At 42.5% G+C, this 17,525-nt stretch overlaps 1 pseudogene across 1 annotated transcript in view; it reads left to right on the top strand.

Moving 5' to 3' along the window:
- Positions 1–17,525, top strand: part of LOC311118990 (neuroligin-2-like) — an 88,560-nt pseudogene that overhangs the window by 33,352 nt on the left and 37,683 nt on the right. The window contains exons 3-4 of the transcript XR_014615726.1: positions 601–654; positions 12,629–12,778. The product of XR_014615726.1 is annotated as a neuroligin-2-like (transcript). The remainder of the gene's footprint in view (positions 1–600; positions 655–12,628; positions 12,779–17,525) is intronic.

The following is a 17,525-nucleotide window of genomic DNA, read 5'->3' as shown; positions in this document are numbered from 1 at the left end:
AGTTACACTGGAGGAGGGAGAGACACTCATCATGTGCATTGACGTCTCTTGAGTGTGCGTGTGTCCCTAGTCATCCCCTCCAGTGTAGTTGGCAGACCAGTCCCCATGGATGTGGTGTAGAGGGCCCAGATACCCTGTAGCCTGAGGGCTGCAGCACTGGGCTAAGTGGGCACATGCTCCGTGATGGGTTGGCATTCCCCTGCCTGCCTTCTGACGGCAAAGAATGATGGCTTGATTCTCTTCATTGATTTTCCTCTACAAAGCACTAACGTGTAGGGAATAAATGGGAAGAGAAGAGGAAGAGAAAAACAATGAGAAATGTTATCTGGGGTCGTTGACCAGGCAGCTCTTGACTAGGTACTGTGCAGTGAAACAGGCTAGTTGTCTCCACAGGACAAGCTGTATCTGTAATGCTCTCTTACTTTTGGCTTACAGTTGTTTCGGAGTCTTTTGAAAATGAGAGCGGGGATGCTCTTCCTGCTCTGTTGTTTTTCTCCTCTTGTTTTCTTGTTCACTTTTTAGTTTTTCATTTTTCAGCAAAGTGCAATCTTTTTGAAGTTTCTCTTTTCTCTTTTCCCTCCCCTTTTTTCTTAACCTTAGGTCCGCTCACAAAAAAACACGATGAGTCTACAATGAACAAACCCAGGGATGAAGGTATTTTTGTTGCATGTTTTACCCTTTTGTTGTATTTTTCAAAGTTTTGGAGGGGATAGTTAAATTGAATAACCAACTGATATTATTTGTTTGTGTCTATAAGTTTAATCACAATTATTATTTTTATCTCGGTAATTGTAATCGTCTCAATATAATAAGTCTAATAATATACACATACGTAATATATAATTTTATACCATGTAGACTGATATAGACAGACATATTCCACTCATCTATCATCTCTCTCACCTTTTTTTTCTTCACTATCTCTCTTTCTTTTGCTCTTTCTCTTGATCTCTTTCTCTCTCTGTCTCTCTCACACACACATGCACACGCACCTCAATTGTTCCACATACTCCTTTTTCGGTATATGGTTAATCAACCAATAAACATGATTTTATTTGCATAGAACTTTTTACAAACTCATGATGTTTTGACTGTATTCTGACTTGCACCAGCCAAAAGGGGAATATTTAACCTTGTGTAATGTTCTTTACCATCATCATTTGGATTGGGTCATTTGATTGATCCACTTGACCGTTTTTTTATTTCGTTTATTTTTACAGTAAAAGCATTATAGTTTGGGTGGGTGGGGGAGGGGGGCTTGTAGGCTGGCATTTGAAAGGATTCCAAGCAGTGGAGCTTGCTACCTGACATGCATTACACATGCAAATAACCAGGTAACCAGTTGTTAAAACTAGCCAGGGAAAGATGCATTGACATTATGTAATCAAGAGGTTTGAAAGATCAGACTGTTACCATAGTGTTTGTTTGTGTGTGTGCATCTGCTCAGGTGTTTGTGCCTGATTGTATGTGATGGGGGCGTGCATGTGTTAGTGTGTATGCTGTTTACATGTTAAGTTCTCCCATTCTGCTGTCTCTAATTGCTATGGTTAAAAGGAGACCGGTGTAGCTAATCCATTTGTGCGGGAGAGAGAGAGAATTTTAGGGGCTGTTTTGAAGCAGGCAGGACAGTGAGAACATTGTTGGTCCTGTAGGCCTGGGATTTAGGCTGAGTGAGACTGCTCCCCTCCTCTCCCCATCTGGACACAGGCTCATACACAACTGTCACTGCAAGGTTAGAGAGGAAAAGGATACACACATGTTCTCACACTCAGATGGACAAATGGACTCTTATCATGCACTAACACATGCACTCTTATCATTTTTACATTTGAGTCATTTAGTGAGTGCATACATTTTCATACTGGCCCCCCGTGGGAAACGAACCCACAACCATGGCATTGCAAGCGCCATGCTCTACCAACTGAGCTACAGGGGAACATTTATGCACTAACACATGCGTGAAGACACACACATATGACCTACAAGCACTCTCACATACACATGTACACAGACACTCAATCACCCTCCATCACTTTCTTTCACACACACATCCTACACCAACACACACTCCATCACATAAAAAAAGGGGCAGCAAAACCCACACAAACATAGGCAAGGGGGAAGTCTTGACAAACCCCTGGTCCCCCTGCTCCTAAGGATGAACCAGTCTGACTGGGTCCGTTCAGACCCCAGCTGCCATGTTGGCTCCGGTGCTGAAGCTTAGAAACACCTCCATGAGAAAGAATGAGTTATATTTACTGTACAGAGTGATGTGCAGCTATATACAGTTGAAGTCGAAAATTTACATACACCTTAGCCAAATATATTTAAACACAGTTGTTCACAATTCCTGACATTTAATCCTAGTAAAAATGCCCTGTTTTAGGTCAGTTAGGATCACCACTTTATTTTAAGAATGTGAAATGTCAGAATAATAGTAGAGAGAATTATTTATTTCAGCATTTATTTATTTCATCACGTTCCCAGTGGGTCAGAAGTTTACATACACTCAATTAGTATTTGGTAGCATTGCATTTCAGTTGTTTAACTTCGGTCAAACGTTTTGGGTAGCCTTCCACAAGCTTCCCACAATAAGTTGGGTGAATTTTGGCCCATTCCTCTTCACAGAGTTGGTGTAACTGAGTCAGGTTTGTAGGCCTCCTTGCTCGGACACGCTTTTTCAGTTCTGCCTACACATTTTCTATAGGATTGAGGTCAGGGCTTTGTGATGGCCACTCCAATACCTTGACTTTGTTGTCCTTAAGCCATTTTGCCACAACTTTGGAAGTATGCTTGGGGTCATTGTCCATTTGGAAGACCCATTTGCGACCAAGCTTTAACTTCCTGACTGATGTCTTGAGATGTTGCTTTAATATATCCACATAATTTCCCTACCTCATGATGCCATCTATTTTGTGAAGTGCACCAGTCCCTCCTGCAGCAAAGCACCCCCACAGCATGATGCTGCCACCTCCGTGCTTCACGGTTGGGATGGTGTTCTTCGGCTTGCAAGCGTCCACCTTTTTCCTCCAAACATAACGATGGTCATTATGGTCAAACAGTTCTATTTTTGTTTCATCAGACCAGAGGACATTTCTCCAAAAAGTACGATCTTTGTCCCCATGTGCAGTTGTAAACCGTAGTCTGGCTTTTTTATGGCGGTTTTGGAGCAGTGGCTTCTTCCTTGCTGAGTGGCCTTTCAGGTTATGTCGATATAGGACTCGTTTTACTGTCGATATAGATACTTTTGTACCTGTTTTCTCCAGCATCTTCACAAGGTCCTTTGCTGTTGTTCTGGGATTGATTTGCACTTTTCGCACCAAATTACGTTCATCTCTAGGAGACAGAACGCGTCTCCTTCCTGAGCGGTATGACGGCTGCGTGGTCCCATGGTGTTTATACTTGCATATTATTGTTTGTACAGATGAACGTGGTACCTTCAGGCATTTGAAAATTGCTCCCAAGGATGAACCAGACTTGTGGAGGTCTACAATTTTTTTTCTGAGGTCTTGGCTGATTTCTTTTGCTTTTTCCCATGATGTCAAGCAAAGAGGCACTGAGTTTGAAGGTAGGCCTTGAAATACATCCACAGGTACACCTCCAATTGAATCAAATGATGTCAATTAGCCTATCAGAACCTTCTATAGCCATGACATCATTTGTTGGAAAAATTTATTGAGTCATGCACAAAGTAGATGGCAAGTCGGATAGGACAAAACTATAGTTTGTTAACAAGAAATGCGTGTAGTGGTTGAAAAACGGCTTTTAATGACTCCAACTTAAGTGTATGTAAACTTCCGACTTCAACTGTATATGTATATATAGTGGGAAGAACAGGTATTTGATACACTGGCGATTTTGCAGGTTTTCCTACTTACAAAGCATGTAGAGGTCTGTAATTTATCATGGGTACACTTCAACTGTGAGAGACGGAATCTAAAACAAAAATCCAGAAAATCACATTGTATGATTTTTAAGTAATTAATTTGCATTTTATTGCATGACATAAGTATATGATCACCTACCAACCAGTATGAATTCCGGCTCTCACAGACCTGTTAGTTTTTCTTTAAGAAGCCCTCCTGTTCTCCACTCATTACCTGTATTAACTGCACCTGTTTGAACTCGTTACCTGTATAAAAGACACCTGTCCACACACTCAATCAAACAGACTCCAACCTCTCCACAATGACCAAGACCAGAGAGCTGTGTAAGGACATCAGGGATAAAATTTTAGAGCTGCACAAGGCTGGGATGGGCTACAGGACAATAGGCAAGCAGCTTGGTGAGAAGGCAACAACTGTTGGCGCAATTATTAGAAAATGGAAGAAGTTCAAGATGACGGTCCATCACCATCGGTCTGGGGCTCCATGCAAGATCTCACCTCGTGGGGCATCAATGATCATGAGGAAGGTGAGGGATCAGCCCAGAACTACACGGCAGGACCTGGTTAATGACCTGAAGAGAGCTGGGACCACAGTCTCAAATAAAACCATTAGTAACACACTATGCCGTCATGGATTAAAATCCTGCAGCGCACGCAAGGTCCCCCTGCTCAAGCCAGCGCATGTCCAGGCCCGTCTGAAGTTTGCCAATGACCATCTGGATGATCCAGAGGAGGAATGGGAGAAGGTCATGTGGTCTGATGAGACAAAAATAGAGCTTTTTGGTCTAAACTCCACTCGCCGTGTTTGGAGGAAGAAGAAGGATGAGTACAACCCCAAGAACACCATCCCAACTGTGAAGCATGGAGGTGGAAACATCATTCTTTGGGGATGCTTTTCTGCAAAGGGGACAGGACGACTGCACCATATTGAGGGGAGGATGGATGGGGCCATGTATCGCGAGATCTTGGCCAACAACCTCCTTCCCTCAGTAAGAGCATTGAAGATGGGTCGTGGCTGGGTCTTCCAGCATGACAACGACCCGAAACACACAGCCAGGGCAACTAAGGAGTGGCTCCGTAAGAAGCATCTCAAGGTCCTGGAGTGGCCTAGCCAGTCTCCAGACCTGAACCCAATAGAAAATCTTTAGAGGGAGCTGAAAGTCCGTATTGCCCAGCGACAGCCCCGAAACCTGAAGGATCTGGAGAAGGTCTGTATGGAGGAGTGGGCCAAAATCTCTGCTGCAGTGTGTGCAAACCTGGTCAAGACCTACAGGAAACGTATGATCTCTGTAATTGCAAACAAAGGTTTCTGTACCAAATATTAAGTTCTGCTTTTCTGATGTATCAAATACTTATGTCATGCAATAGAATGCAAATTAATTACTTTAAAATCATACAATGTGATTTTCTGGATTTTTGTTTTAGATTCCGTCTCTCACAGTTGAAGTGTACCTATGATAAAAATTACAGACCTCTACATGCTTTGTAAGTAGGAAAACCTGCAAAATCGGCAGTGTATCAAATACTTGTTCTCCCCACTGTATATATGATGTACAGTGCCTTCAGAAAGTATTCACACCCCTTTACTTTTTCCACATTTTGTTGAGTCACAGCCCAAATAAAAAATGTCACGATTTATACACAATACCCCATAATGTCAAAGTGGAATTTTTTTGGTAGAAAATGTTCGAAATTAATAGAAAGGTCCCTCAGTCGAGCAGTGAATTTCAAGCATAGATTCAACCACAAAGACCAGGAAGATTTTTCAATTATTTGCAAAAAGGGCACCAATTGCTAGATGTGTAAAGAAGAAAAAAGTTATTAATTATCCCTACAAAGATACAGGTGTCCTTCCAAACTCCGTTGCCGGAGAGGAAGGAAACTGCTCAGGGATTTCACCATGAGGCCAATGGTTGTGATATGAGAACTGAGGATGGATCAACAACATTGTAGTTACTCCACAATACTAACCTAAATGACAGAGTGAAAAGAAGGAAGAATAAAAATATTCCAAAACATGCATCAAGACACTTAAGTAATACTGCAAAAATTGTGGCAAAGAAATCAACTTTTTCTTCCTAAATACAAAGTGTTGTTTGGGACAAATCCAACACATCACTGAGTACTACTCTTCATATTTTCAAGCATGGTAGTGGCTGCATCATGTTATGGGTATGCTTGTTATTGGCAAGGACTAGGGAGTTTTTTAGGAAATAAATAAATGGAATACAGCTAAGCACAGGCAAAATCTGCGAGGAAAACCTGGTTCAGTCTTCTTTCCTACAGACACTGGGAGACAAATCCACCTTTCAGCAGGACAATAACCTAAAACACAAGGCCAAATCTACACTGGAGTTGCTTACCAAGACGACATTGAATGTTCCTGAGTGGCCTAGTTACAGTTTTGACTTAAATTGGCTTGAAAATGGCTTTCTAGCAATGATCAACAACCAACTTGACAGAGCTTGAAGATAAAAAAATAAATACAAATATTGTACAATCCAGGTGTGCAAAGCTCTTACAGACTTACCCAAAATGACTCACCGCTGTAATCGCTGCTAAAGTTGTTTCTAACATGTATTGTCTCAGGGGGGTGAATGCTTATCTAATCAATATATATTAGTGTTTTACCTTTCATAAATTTGTTATATATGTACATTTTTCTTCCACTTTGACATTACAGAGTATTTTGTGTAGATAGTTGACCAAAAATGACAATTAGATCCATTTTAATCCCACTTGTAACACAACAAAATTTGGAAAAAGTCAAGGGGTGTGAATACTTTCTGAAAACTGTAAATATTATATACATGTGCATATTACATGCATGCCACAAGTGTGGCAATGTCTAAAAGCTGTCCCTGTGATTGGGTATGTTACTAACATTGTTAATAGTTTGATGAAATGTTTGGATGGCGTGTTAGCCTGCTGTCTGTCCAGATGTGAGTCAGTCACTTAGTGAGATGTCTCTCTGAGGAGACAAGTACACCTGGAGAGTCCTGCAGGTGGCTCAAACACACATTTACTCTCCTACCTCTGTGAGTCACCATGAACACGTGCACAGACACACACATAATGCAACATGTACATCATCATGTTAGATGCGTACGAACATACACACACAAACAAACTCAAATGCACATGTGCATTCAGAAAGTATTCAGACCCCTTGACATTTTCCACATTTTGTTAAGTTACAGCCTTATTCTAAAATGGATTAAGTTGTTTGTTTCCTACACACAATACCCCATAATGACAAAGCAACAACAGTTTTTAGAAATGTTTGCAAATGTATTAAAAATGAAAAAATAGAAATATCACATTTACATAAGTATTCAGACCCTTTACTCAGTACTTTGTTGAAGCACCTTTGGCAGCGATTACAGCCTTGAGTCTTCTTGGGTATGACGCTACAAGCTTGGCACACCTGTATTTGGGGAGTTTCTCTCATTCTTCTCTGCAGATCCTCTTAAGCTCTGTCAGGTTGGATGGGGAGCGTCGCTGCACAGCTATTTTCAGGTCTCTCCGGAGATGTTCGATCGGGTTCAAGTCCGGACTCTGGCTGGGCCACTCAAGGACATTCAGAGACTTGTCCCGAAGCCTGTTGGAAGGTGAACCTTCACCACAAAGGCCTGTTTGGTGGAGTGCTGCAGAGATGGTTGTCCTTCTGGAAGGTTCTCCCATCTCCACAGAGGATCTCTGGAGCTCTGTCAGAGTGACAATCGGGTTCTTGGTCACCTCCCTGACCAGGGCCCTTCTCCCCCATTTGCTCAGTTTGGCCGGGCGGCCAGCTCTAGGAAGAGTCTTGGTGGTTCTAAACTTTGGAGGCCACTGTGTTCTTGGGGACCTTTAATGCTGCAGACATTTTTTTGTACCCTTCCCCAGATCTGTGCATCGACGCAATCCTGTCTCGGAGCACTAGGGACAATTCCTTTGACCTCATGGCTTGTTTTTTGCTGACATGCACTGTCAAATGTGGAACCTTATATAGACAGGTGTGTGCCTTTCCAAATCATGTCCAATTAATTGAATTTACCACAGTTGGACTCCAAGTTGTAGAAACATCTCAAGGATGATCAATGGAAACAGGATGCACCTAAGCTCAATTTCGAGTCTCATAGCAAAGGGTCTGAATACTTATGTAAATAAGGTATTTCAGTTTTTTATTTTAAAGAAATTAGCTGAAATTTCTAAAAACCTGTTTTCGCTATGTCATTACGGCGTATTGTGTGTAGGTTGATGTGGAAAAAATTTATGTAATCCATTTTGGAATATGGCTATAAAGTAACAAGTAGAGCGGCAGGTAGCTTAGTGGTTAAGAGCGTTGTGCCAGTAACCGAAAGGTCGCTGGTTCTAATCCCCGAGCCGACTAGGTGAAAAATCTGTCAATGTGCCCTTGAGCAAGGCACTTAACCCTAATTGCTCCTGTAAGTCGCTCTGGATAAGAGCGTCTGCTAAATGACTAAAATGTAAATGTAACAAAATGTGGAAAGTCAAGGGATCTGAAAACACTGTGTGCACAATTATTAGGCAAGTTGTATGTTTGAGGATTAATTGTATTATTGAACAACTACAGTGCTCTCGGTCAATCCAAAATGTTAATAAACCTCAAACCTGAATATTTAACAAAGTAAAAGTGAGGTTTTGCCTTTCTTTGGAGAATATCTATGTGTGCACAATTATTGGGCAACTATTAGTGTGCAGAATTATTATGCAACTAAATGAAAAACGAAAAGTTCCCCATTGTTTATTTTTCATCTGTTAAAGTGAGAATAATAAACAAACAACTCAAAATTGACCGTTTAAGAAGGGACCACAAGTTCTCAATAGGGTTTAGGTCAGGTGAGGAAGGGGGCCATGTCATTATTCTTTCATCTTTAAGGCCTTTACTGGCTTGCCACGCAGTGGAGTACTTCGATGCATGCAATGGAGCATTGTCCTTCATAAAAATCATGGTCTTCTTGAAAGATGCAGACTTTTTCCTATACCACTGCTTGATGAAAGTGTCTTCTAAAAACTGGCAGTAGGTTTGGGAGTTGAGTTTGAGTCCATCTTCAACCCGAAAAGGTCCAACTAGCTCATCTTTAATAATACCAGCCCATACCAGTACCCCACCTCCACCTTGCTGGCGTCTGAGTCGAAGTGGAGCTCCGTGCCCGTTACTGATCCAGCCACGGGCCCATCCATCTGGTCCGTCAAGAGTCACTCTCATCTCATCAGTCCATAAAACCTTTGAAAAATCTGTCTTCAGATATTTCTTGGCCCATTCTTGTGTCTTGTTCAGTGGTGGTCGGGTTTCAGCCTTCCTTACCTTGGCCATGTCTCTGAGCACTGAACACCTTGTACTTCTGGGCACTCCAGGTAGGTTGCAGTTCTGGAATATGACAGCACTGGAGCATAATGGGTTCCTGGTAGCTTCACGTTTGATTCTTCTCAAATCTTTGGCAGTTAATTTGCGTCTTTTTTTCTCAACACGGTTCTTGCAACCCTGTTGACTATTTGCAACAAAACATTTGATGGTTCTGTGATCATGCCCCAATATCTTAGCATTTTCAAGAGTGCTGCATCCCTCTGAAATACTTTTTACAATTTTTGACTTTTCAGAGTCAGTTAAATCTATTTTTTTGCCTGAGGAAAAGAAGTTGCCTAATAATTATACACACCTTGATATAGGGTGTTGATCTCCTTAGGCCACACCCTTCCTCATTACACAAATACACATCACCTGATATGCTTAAATCCAATAAACATTCCAGTTTATACAGCTTGGAGTTGGGAAATATGCATAATAATGATGATATGGTCAAAATACTGACTTGCCTAATAATTGTGCACACAGTGTAATTTCCGAATGCACTGTATATACACTACAAAACCTTCCTAATATTGAGTTGTACCCCCGTTTGCCCTCAGAACAGTCTAAATTCGTCGGGGCATGGACTCTACAAGATGTCAAAAGCGTTCCACAGGGATGCTGGCCCATGTTGACTCCAATGCTTCCCACAGTTGTGTCAAGTTGGCTGGATGTCCTTTGGGTGGTGGACTATTCTTGATACACACGGGAATCTGTTGAGCGTGAAAAACCCAGCAGCGTTGCAGTTCTTGACATACTCAAACCGGTGCGCCTGGCACCTACTACCATACCCCGTTCAAAGGCACTTAAATATTTTGTCTTGCCCATTCACCCTCTGAATGGCACACATACACAATCCATGTCGCAATTGTCTCAAAGAAAATCCTTCTTTAACCTGTCTCCTCCCCTTCATCTACACTGATTGAAGTGGATTTAACGGGTGACATCAATAAGGCAATCATAGGTTTCACCTCGATTCACCTGGTCAGTCTGTCATGGAAAGATTAGTTCCTAATGTTTTGTACACCCAGTGTACATTAATTTAGCTCTCATTCACACAGATAATTTAATACTTTATGTGGGTGTACAATGAAAGAAATTGTCTTGCATCCTTTGGAGGTCACACAAACACACAACAGTCATACAACGACAGTCTCAGAGACAAAGGGCTCGGTTCAATCCGTATCGCAGAAGTTCAGCGCTGTAGCGCGACTGAAATTAAAAGGCAATGTTCGCGGAGACGGCATTCACAGTAAACGATGCATTACATTTCAATCGCGCTATGGTGCTGAACTTCCGTGATACGGGAAAAGTATTTCCTGCTCCAGGTATTCTAGGTGTCCTAGCTCTGCTCTAGATGAGCGCCAGTCCAGTGCTAAGTGTCCCTCTCTGTCCCTGTATGTGTGTGTGTGTGTGTCGTTTGTCATGTGCTTGTGGAGTGTAACTGCCTGGTGACAGAGAGGAGAGCTGATCCATTAGCCAGACGTCACACCCAGGGCTCTGCTGGCCTGGTAATGCTGGGATAATTGAACTTGTTTACATCTCCTCTGGGAAATCACTAGAGGCTCACAACACACTGGAGAGAGAGGGACATGGAATGGAATGGAGGGTGGCAGTGTGTGTGTGTGTGAACTCCATTGCTGAGTGTGTGCATATGCAATGTTGGTTGCATAAGTATGCATGTTGGAGAGATGGGAAAATAGTGTGTGTGTGTGTCAGGGCTTTAGTGTATTGTGTGTGAATGTTCAAGTCTCTCGAGTGCACTGTATGTTCTATAAAAGATGACTGTATGTGTATTGATAAATTGTACATTGTTGCAGTGGTGGGTGAGTGATGCGTTCTGGTGCATGTGTAACCTGAGATTCAGGTTGCAATGCAGGCGGGTGTGCAAATACGTGAGTAGAATTTGTTACCACGGCAACAGGCTCAGAGTGAGTCAATGCAATGTAATGGCTGGTGCGGTTCTATTAGGGAGAGAAGAGGCAGTTTCCATAGCGACTCAGCATCGCAGCTGCCTGCCTGTGTCTCTGTGTGTCTCTGTGTGTCAGCGTGCTCGCGTTTGTGAATTTTCCTACATGCATCTCTGTGTCTGGGAAGAGACCTTGCCATGTACAACTTTGTTCTAGCTCATCCCATCCCACCATTTTCTTGTGACGTTACTCTTTCTCCTTCTCTCGCTCACTCCCTCTCTCGCTGTGTCTGTCTCTGTTCAGGGACCATGTATCTTTCTCTCTCTCTCTCTCGCTTTCTTTTCTTTCTCTCGCTCTCCTTTCTGTCTCTTTTCTTTTCCCATCTTTCTCTAAGTTACATTATGTATTTTCTCATCTCTCTCTCTCTCTCTTTTCCCATCTCTCTCCAATCTCCCTCCAGAAGCTCATCGGGGTAAACAGATGCTGTGGCTGTTATTTATGTTTCCACTTGGTCTGGCTTTCATATGAATTATCCACAGGGCAGATGCTAGGCTAACTGGGAAGCACTGGCAGCTCTGCCTTATTAAAGACCAACAGACCGTACCACAGTACCTCACAGAGAGGGGGGACCCTGAGAAAACCCCAGATCGTACTATTATACTGCAGTAGGAGAGACAGTGGCAGACTGTACCATAACTCACCAGAGGGGACAGTGAGAGTTACAGACTGTACCATAATACCACAGAGAGAGGGGACGCAGGGAAACTTACAGATAGGACCACAACACTACAAGAGGGGACAGAAAAATACAGACTGCCATAACAACACTAAGACGATGTTCCAATATCTAAAATGGCTAACCATTGATAAGAGACAGGACTGGATAGGTTCCAACCTTATAGCTATCAACACTATTTCTTTAACCTATAATGTCGCCTCAGTTCAGTATGAAGAGCAGGAATGAGGAGAAGAAGCTTATGGGGATATAGTTAGAGATGAGGCCACAGTAGAAAAGGGAGATCGAATGGCACATACAGATGTTGGATCTTAATTTGTGGCAGTTTGCTTGTGCAGGTAAATAATCCTGGAGCAACAGGAAATGTGTATTATTATGTCGATTATAATTAATGGACATTTTTTGTAGGGGTTGATCAATTGTTTGTTTAGGGCAAGTGGAAATTGCACACTTTAGAAGCCTTTTTAGACCTTGAATACACTACAATTTTGCATTTCCTGCCGTGCAGGACAATTCTCAGCAACAAAAGAGTGATCAAATTAAGATCCTACATCTGTATGCAGAGAGGGATATATTATTTTTTGTGAATGGCTCTTTGGACATTTCTGTGGATTGTTTTTTGTAGATAGTTGAAAAGTTGTCATCTGTTTCTCAGAATCTAAAGTGTTTCTACTCTCTCATCCTCTCATCTTTTGTGTGTGTGCATACTTCTGTGTGTGTCCATGTCCCTCTCTTCGCCACAGATATCCGTGACCGTCGGAAGAAGCCGGTGATGTTGTTCATCCATGGCGGTTCCTACATGGAGGGGGCGGGAAACATGTTCGACGCCAGCATCCTCGCAGCCTACGGCAACGTCATCGTGGTCACCATGAACTACCGTCTTGGCGTGCTCGGTGAGTCTGTCTGTCAGCATACTATGACATCACTTCCTGTTTGCACCATCAGGGCTCAGAACTCTTATTATATGGTTTCACTCTCCTGAATTAGACGCCTTACAATTACAGTAAGGGAAAAAAGTATTTGATCCCCTGCTGATTTTGTATGTATGCCCACTGACAAAGACATGATCAGTCTATAATTTGAATGGTAGGTTTATTTGAACAGTGAGAGACAGAATAATAACAAAAAAATCCAGAAAAACGCATGTCAAAAATGTTATAAATTGATTTGCATTTTAATGAGGGAAATAAGTATTTGACGCCTCTGCAAAACATTACTTAGTACTTGGTGGCAAAACCCTTGTTGGCAATCACAGAGGTCAGACGTTTCTTGTAGTTGGCCACCAGGTTTGCACACATCTCAGGAGGGATTTTGTTCCACTCCTCTTTGCAGATCTTCTCCAAGTCATTAAGGTTTCAAGGCTGACGTTTGGCAACTCGAACCTTCAGCTCCCTCCACAGATTTTCTATGGGATTAAGGTCTAGAGACTGGCTAGGCCACTCCAGGACCTTAATGTGCTTCTTCTTGAGCCACTCCTTTGTTGCCTTGGCCGTGTGTTTTGGGTCATTGTCATGCTGGAATACCCATCCACGACCCATTTTCAATGCCCTGGCTGAGGGAAGGAGGTTCTCACCCAAGATTTGACGGTACATGGCCCCGTCCATCGTCCCTTTTGATGTGGTGAATTTATCCTGTCCCCTTAGCAGAAAAACACCCCCAAAGCATAATGTTTCCACCTCCATGTTTGATGGTGTTCTTGGGGTCATAGGCAGCATTCCTCCTCCTCCAAACACGGCGAGTTGAGTTGATGCCAAAGAGCTCCATTTTGGTCTCATCTGACCACAACACTTTCACCCAGTTCTCCTCTGAATCATTCAGATGTTCATTGGCAAACTTCAGACGGCCCTGTATATGTGCTTTCTTGATCAGGGGGACCTTGCGTGCGCTACAGGATTTCAGTCCTTCACAGCGTAGTGTGTTACCAATTGTTTTCTTGGTGACTATGGTCCCAGCTGCCTTGAGATCATTGACAAGATCCTCCCGTGTAGTTCTGGGCTGATTCCTCACCGTTCTCATGATCATTGCAACACCACAAGGTAAGATCTTGCATGGAGCCCCAGGCCGAGGGAGTCTTTTGTGTTTCTTCCATTTGCGAATAATCGCACCAACTGTTGTCACCTTCTCACCAAGCTGCTTGGCGATGGTCTTGTAGCCCATTCCAGCCTTATGTAGGTCTACAATCTTGTCCCTGACATCCTTGGAGAGCTCTTTGGTCTTGGCCATGGTGGAGAGTTTGGAATCTGATTGATTGATTGCTTCTGTGGACAGGTGTCTTTTATACAGGTAACAAGCTGAGATTAGGAGAACTCCCTTTAAGAGTGTGCTCCTAATCTCAGCTCATTACCTGTATAAAAGACACCTGGGAGCCAGAAATCTTTCTGATTGAGAGGGGATCAAATACTTATTTCCCGCATTAAAATGCAAATCAATTTATTTTTTGTTGTTCAAATAAACCTACCATTACAATTATAGACTGATCATTTCTTTGTCAGTGGGCAAACGTACAAAATCAGCAGGGGATCAAATACTTTTTTCCCTCACTGTATATAGAACGAGGCGCTTTTCCTAATCATGTGAACTGACCAGGAAAATATCTGGGTCCTAGTTATAGTCTACAGCTAGGTCCTGGAGTTGGTCCTGATCATGTGACCCGACCAGTAGAACCATCTGGCCCTAACTGCACCATGTGACCTGAGTAGTGTGTGCGCTGCCCTGTCCCTGTGTACAGACTCTGAGCCAGTGGATAGGAGTTTAGTCAGCTGTTCTGAGGGGCTGACTGCCTGTTTGTTTCTACAGCTGTTTGTTTGTGTACTGCACACCACAGAGTATCCACAGTCTCCATTGTTGTTGCCAGGTTGGGTAATGGGATCTGGTTTACTGTATCAAGCCTGTCTCAACACATCAGAGTATTCATAAAGAGAGAAATGGGAGTATTTTAGGATACAGTCCAAGCTTTACCACTAGTGTAAACACAGTGGAACGTGATCCAGACAGTCATTGACAGACGGGGCCAGCCAGTAGAGAGGGAACATACTGAGAGTTTGAGGTACACCTGGCAGCAGCTCTGTCCTGCCTGCTAGATTTGGGCTTGTCTGTTTTGTGGTGCATGTTTCATGTGCTGTTATGCTTTTCTACATCTGTCTGACAAACTGGAAACATTAGCGAGTGGAGCGTGAGAACAATCCGCTGTGTGAACTCAAGTTTCCTTAATGCACTATTTAATCATTGCGCTGCATCCAAACAGTCCTCAATGGTGTGCATGTTCGCATCATTCCCAAGCCAAATAGTAGTCTTTGCCTGTGTGATTTACATACTGTATGTCTGGTGTGTGTAGTTTACCTGTGTGTAGTGTACAGTATTTATGCACCACACACACACAATGACATACAGGGGTAGAGAGTGATCCTGCTGAGCGATGCAGAGGGATGATGCAGTGCCCTCGATTCCTCTAACATGGTTGAACATTTTGGGACGTGGGCGAGTAGACTAACCTCTGTCTCTCTCTCTCTCTCCTCTTTCTCGCTCCCTCTGTTCTGCTTTTAATGGGTTACTCTACTGTACTGAAGGGATTATGTGTGTGTGTTTGTTTGTGCATGTGCTTAGTTTGTGTGTGTGGGTGTGGGAGTGTTTGTGAGTTTGTATGTGTGTGTAGGTGCATGTGGGTGTGTACGTACATGTAAGTGTGTGTGTGTGTGTATTTGTATGTGTTTGCGTACATGTGTGTATGTTTGAATATGTAACAGTACAATGTGCCATCCATCCTCACCACCTCTCTCATTGGACAAAACAATTTGCCTAAAAAGAGAAAGACAACTGCTCCACATTTCAACAATAGGTTTAGCACATAATCACATAGTATTATCCCATACTTATACACACACACACTCACATATGCCAACCTTATTTCAGCCTGTGCCTTTAACAGAGAGATAGGGGGCGGGAAGGAGAGAGAAGGGGGTTAGAGACAGATGAGAGAGGGAGAAACAGAGAGAGACAGAGCTAGAGAGAGGGAAGGAGCAACAGAAGGGGGATATGGGAACAGTCTAAAAATAAATCATCAGAAGTGCTTTTTAGATCTGCAGCGAAGCAAAGAATTCATTCAAACAAATGTTAATGCAATGTGGCCACGGCACACACCACACACATACAGGCTTATGCACATCTCTATATACTCTCATACAGTTACATAAGGGTTTCAAACAAATTAAACGTTTGGTGGATGTTAAGTTAATTCATGATATGCTTGTGCTTTGTGAAAGGGGAGAATATGTCAATGAGAAAATCCAAAATGTCTGTCATGTACAGTCCAGGAGTGTTTAGCATGGTGAAGATAGGAGTGTGTATACTAGTACCTACCTACAGTAGAGCTCCACCCCAACACTGCTGCCTGCTCACCTTGCCCCTACCTTCCTCCTGGCTGCTCCAGGCCCATGCAGCCTCCTGATTTGTGCTGAAAAGCCATCTGGTCAGACTAATTAAACTCTGGGAAAGGGCCCACCATCACTGGGCTGTGGGAGAGAGAGAGGCTTTCTCACATTAGGAAGAGAGATGATTCTTCTTCTTCTTCTTCTTCTTCTTCTTCTTCTTCTTCTTCTTCTTCTTCTTCTTCTTCTTCTTCTTCTTCTTCTTCTTCTTCTTCTTCTTCTTCTTCTTCTTCTTCTTCTTCTTCTTCTTCTTCTTCTTCTTCTTCTTCTTCTTCTTCTTCTTCTTCTTCTTCTTCTTCTTCTTCTTCTTCTTCTTCTTCTTCTTCTTCTTCTTCTTCTTCTTCTTCTTCTTCTTCTTCTTCTTCTTCTTCTTCTTCTTCTTCTTCTTCTTCTTCTTCTTCTTCTTCTTCTTCTTCTTCTTCTTCTTCTTCTTCTTCTTCTTCTTCTTCTTCTTCTTCTTCTTCTTCTTCTTCTTCTTCTTCTTCTTCTTCTTCTTCTTCTTCTTCTTCTTCTTCTTCTTCTTCTTCTTCTTCTTCTTCTTCTTCTTCTCATCAGATCAGTCCCATCTGATTGACAGAATCGGATGACTCTTAATGAGTTCATCTCATGTGTTTGTTTCTCTCCCTCTGCTACCAACAAACACCAAATCCCAGAATGACGATTCCCAGCCCTCTCCGGATGCACCCAAGGAGTTATTTTAGAGTTAATAATACTTCAGCATACATTCTATTGGTTTGGATGTACAGTATAATTACAACCCAGGCTCAGATTTAGTAAATAGAGCCAGTTTTGGGATTTGAGTATTATGAGAAATAACATGTTCCCGGTTATAATGAGGTGATCATTTGGTTATTGTTGCATGGGGCTGTCAGGAGAAAGTGAATTTGCCTGCATAAATGAACTGAGTGGAGGAAGCATGAAATGAGAAGAGAACAGGGTGTAGTGTTACACTAGAATAAACCATAACCCAATACTGCATACCACAACAGGATAACATTGTAGAGAGCACAACATTTGACAATACAACAGCCAAATAATATAATACAGTGCCATAGTGGTTTCTATAAAACCCACATATACTGATGAAGGCCACATTGGATACAGTTGATCTCAAAGGTTACCTCACAATGCACAATGAGCAATTTCACTTATGAGTCCAATTTTACGCTGTTAGATACAGGCTCGTGTTTACAACAATATTAAAAAGAACAAACCG

This window comes from Coregonus lavaretus, assembly GCF_964263955.1.
Source record: "Coregonus lavaretus genome assembly, contig: HAP1_SCAFFOLD_441, whole genome shotgun sequence".
Classification (NCBI taxonomy): Eukaryota; Metazoa; Chordata; class Actinopteri; order Salmoniformes; family Salmonidae; genus Coregonus; species Coregonus lavaretus.
This window is presented reverse-complemented; position numbering and strand designations above follow the sequence as displayed.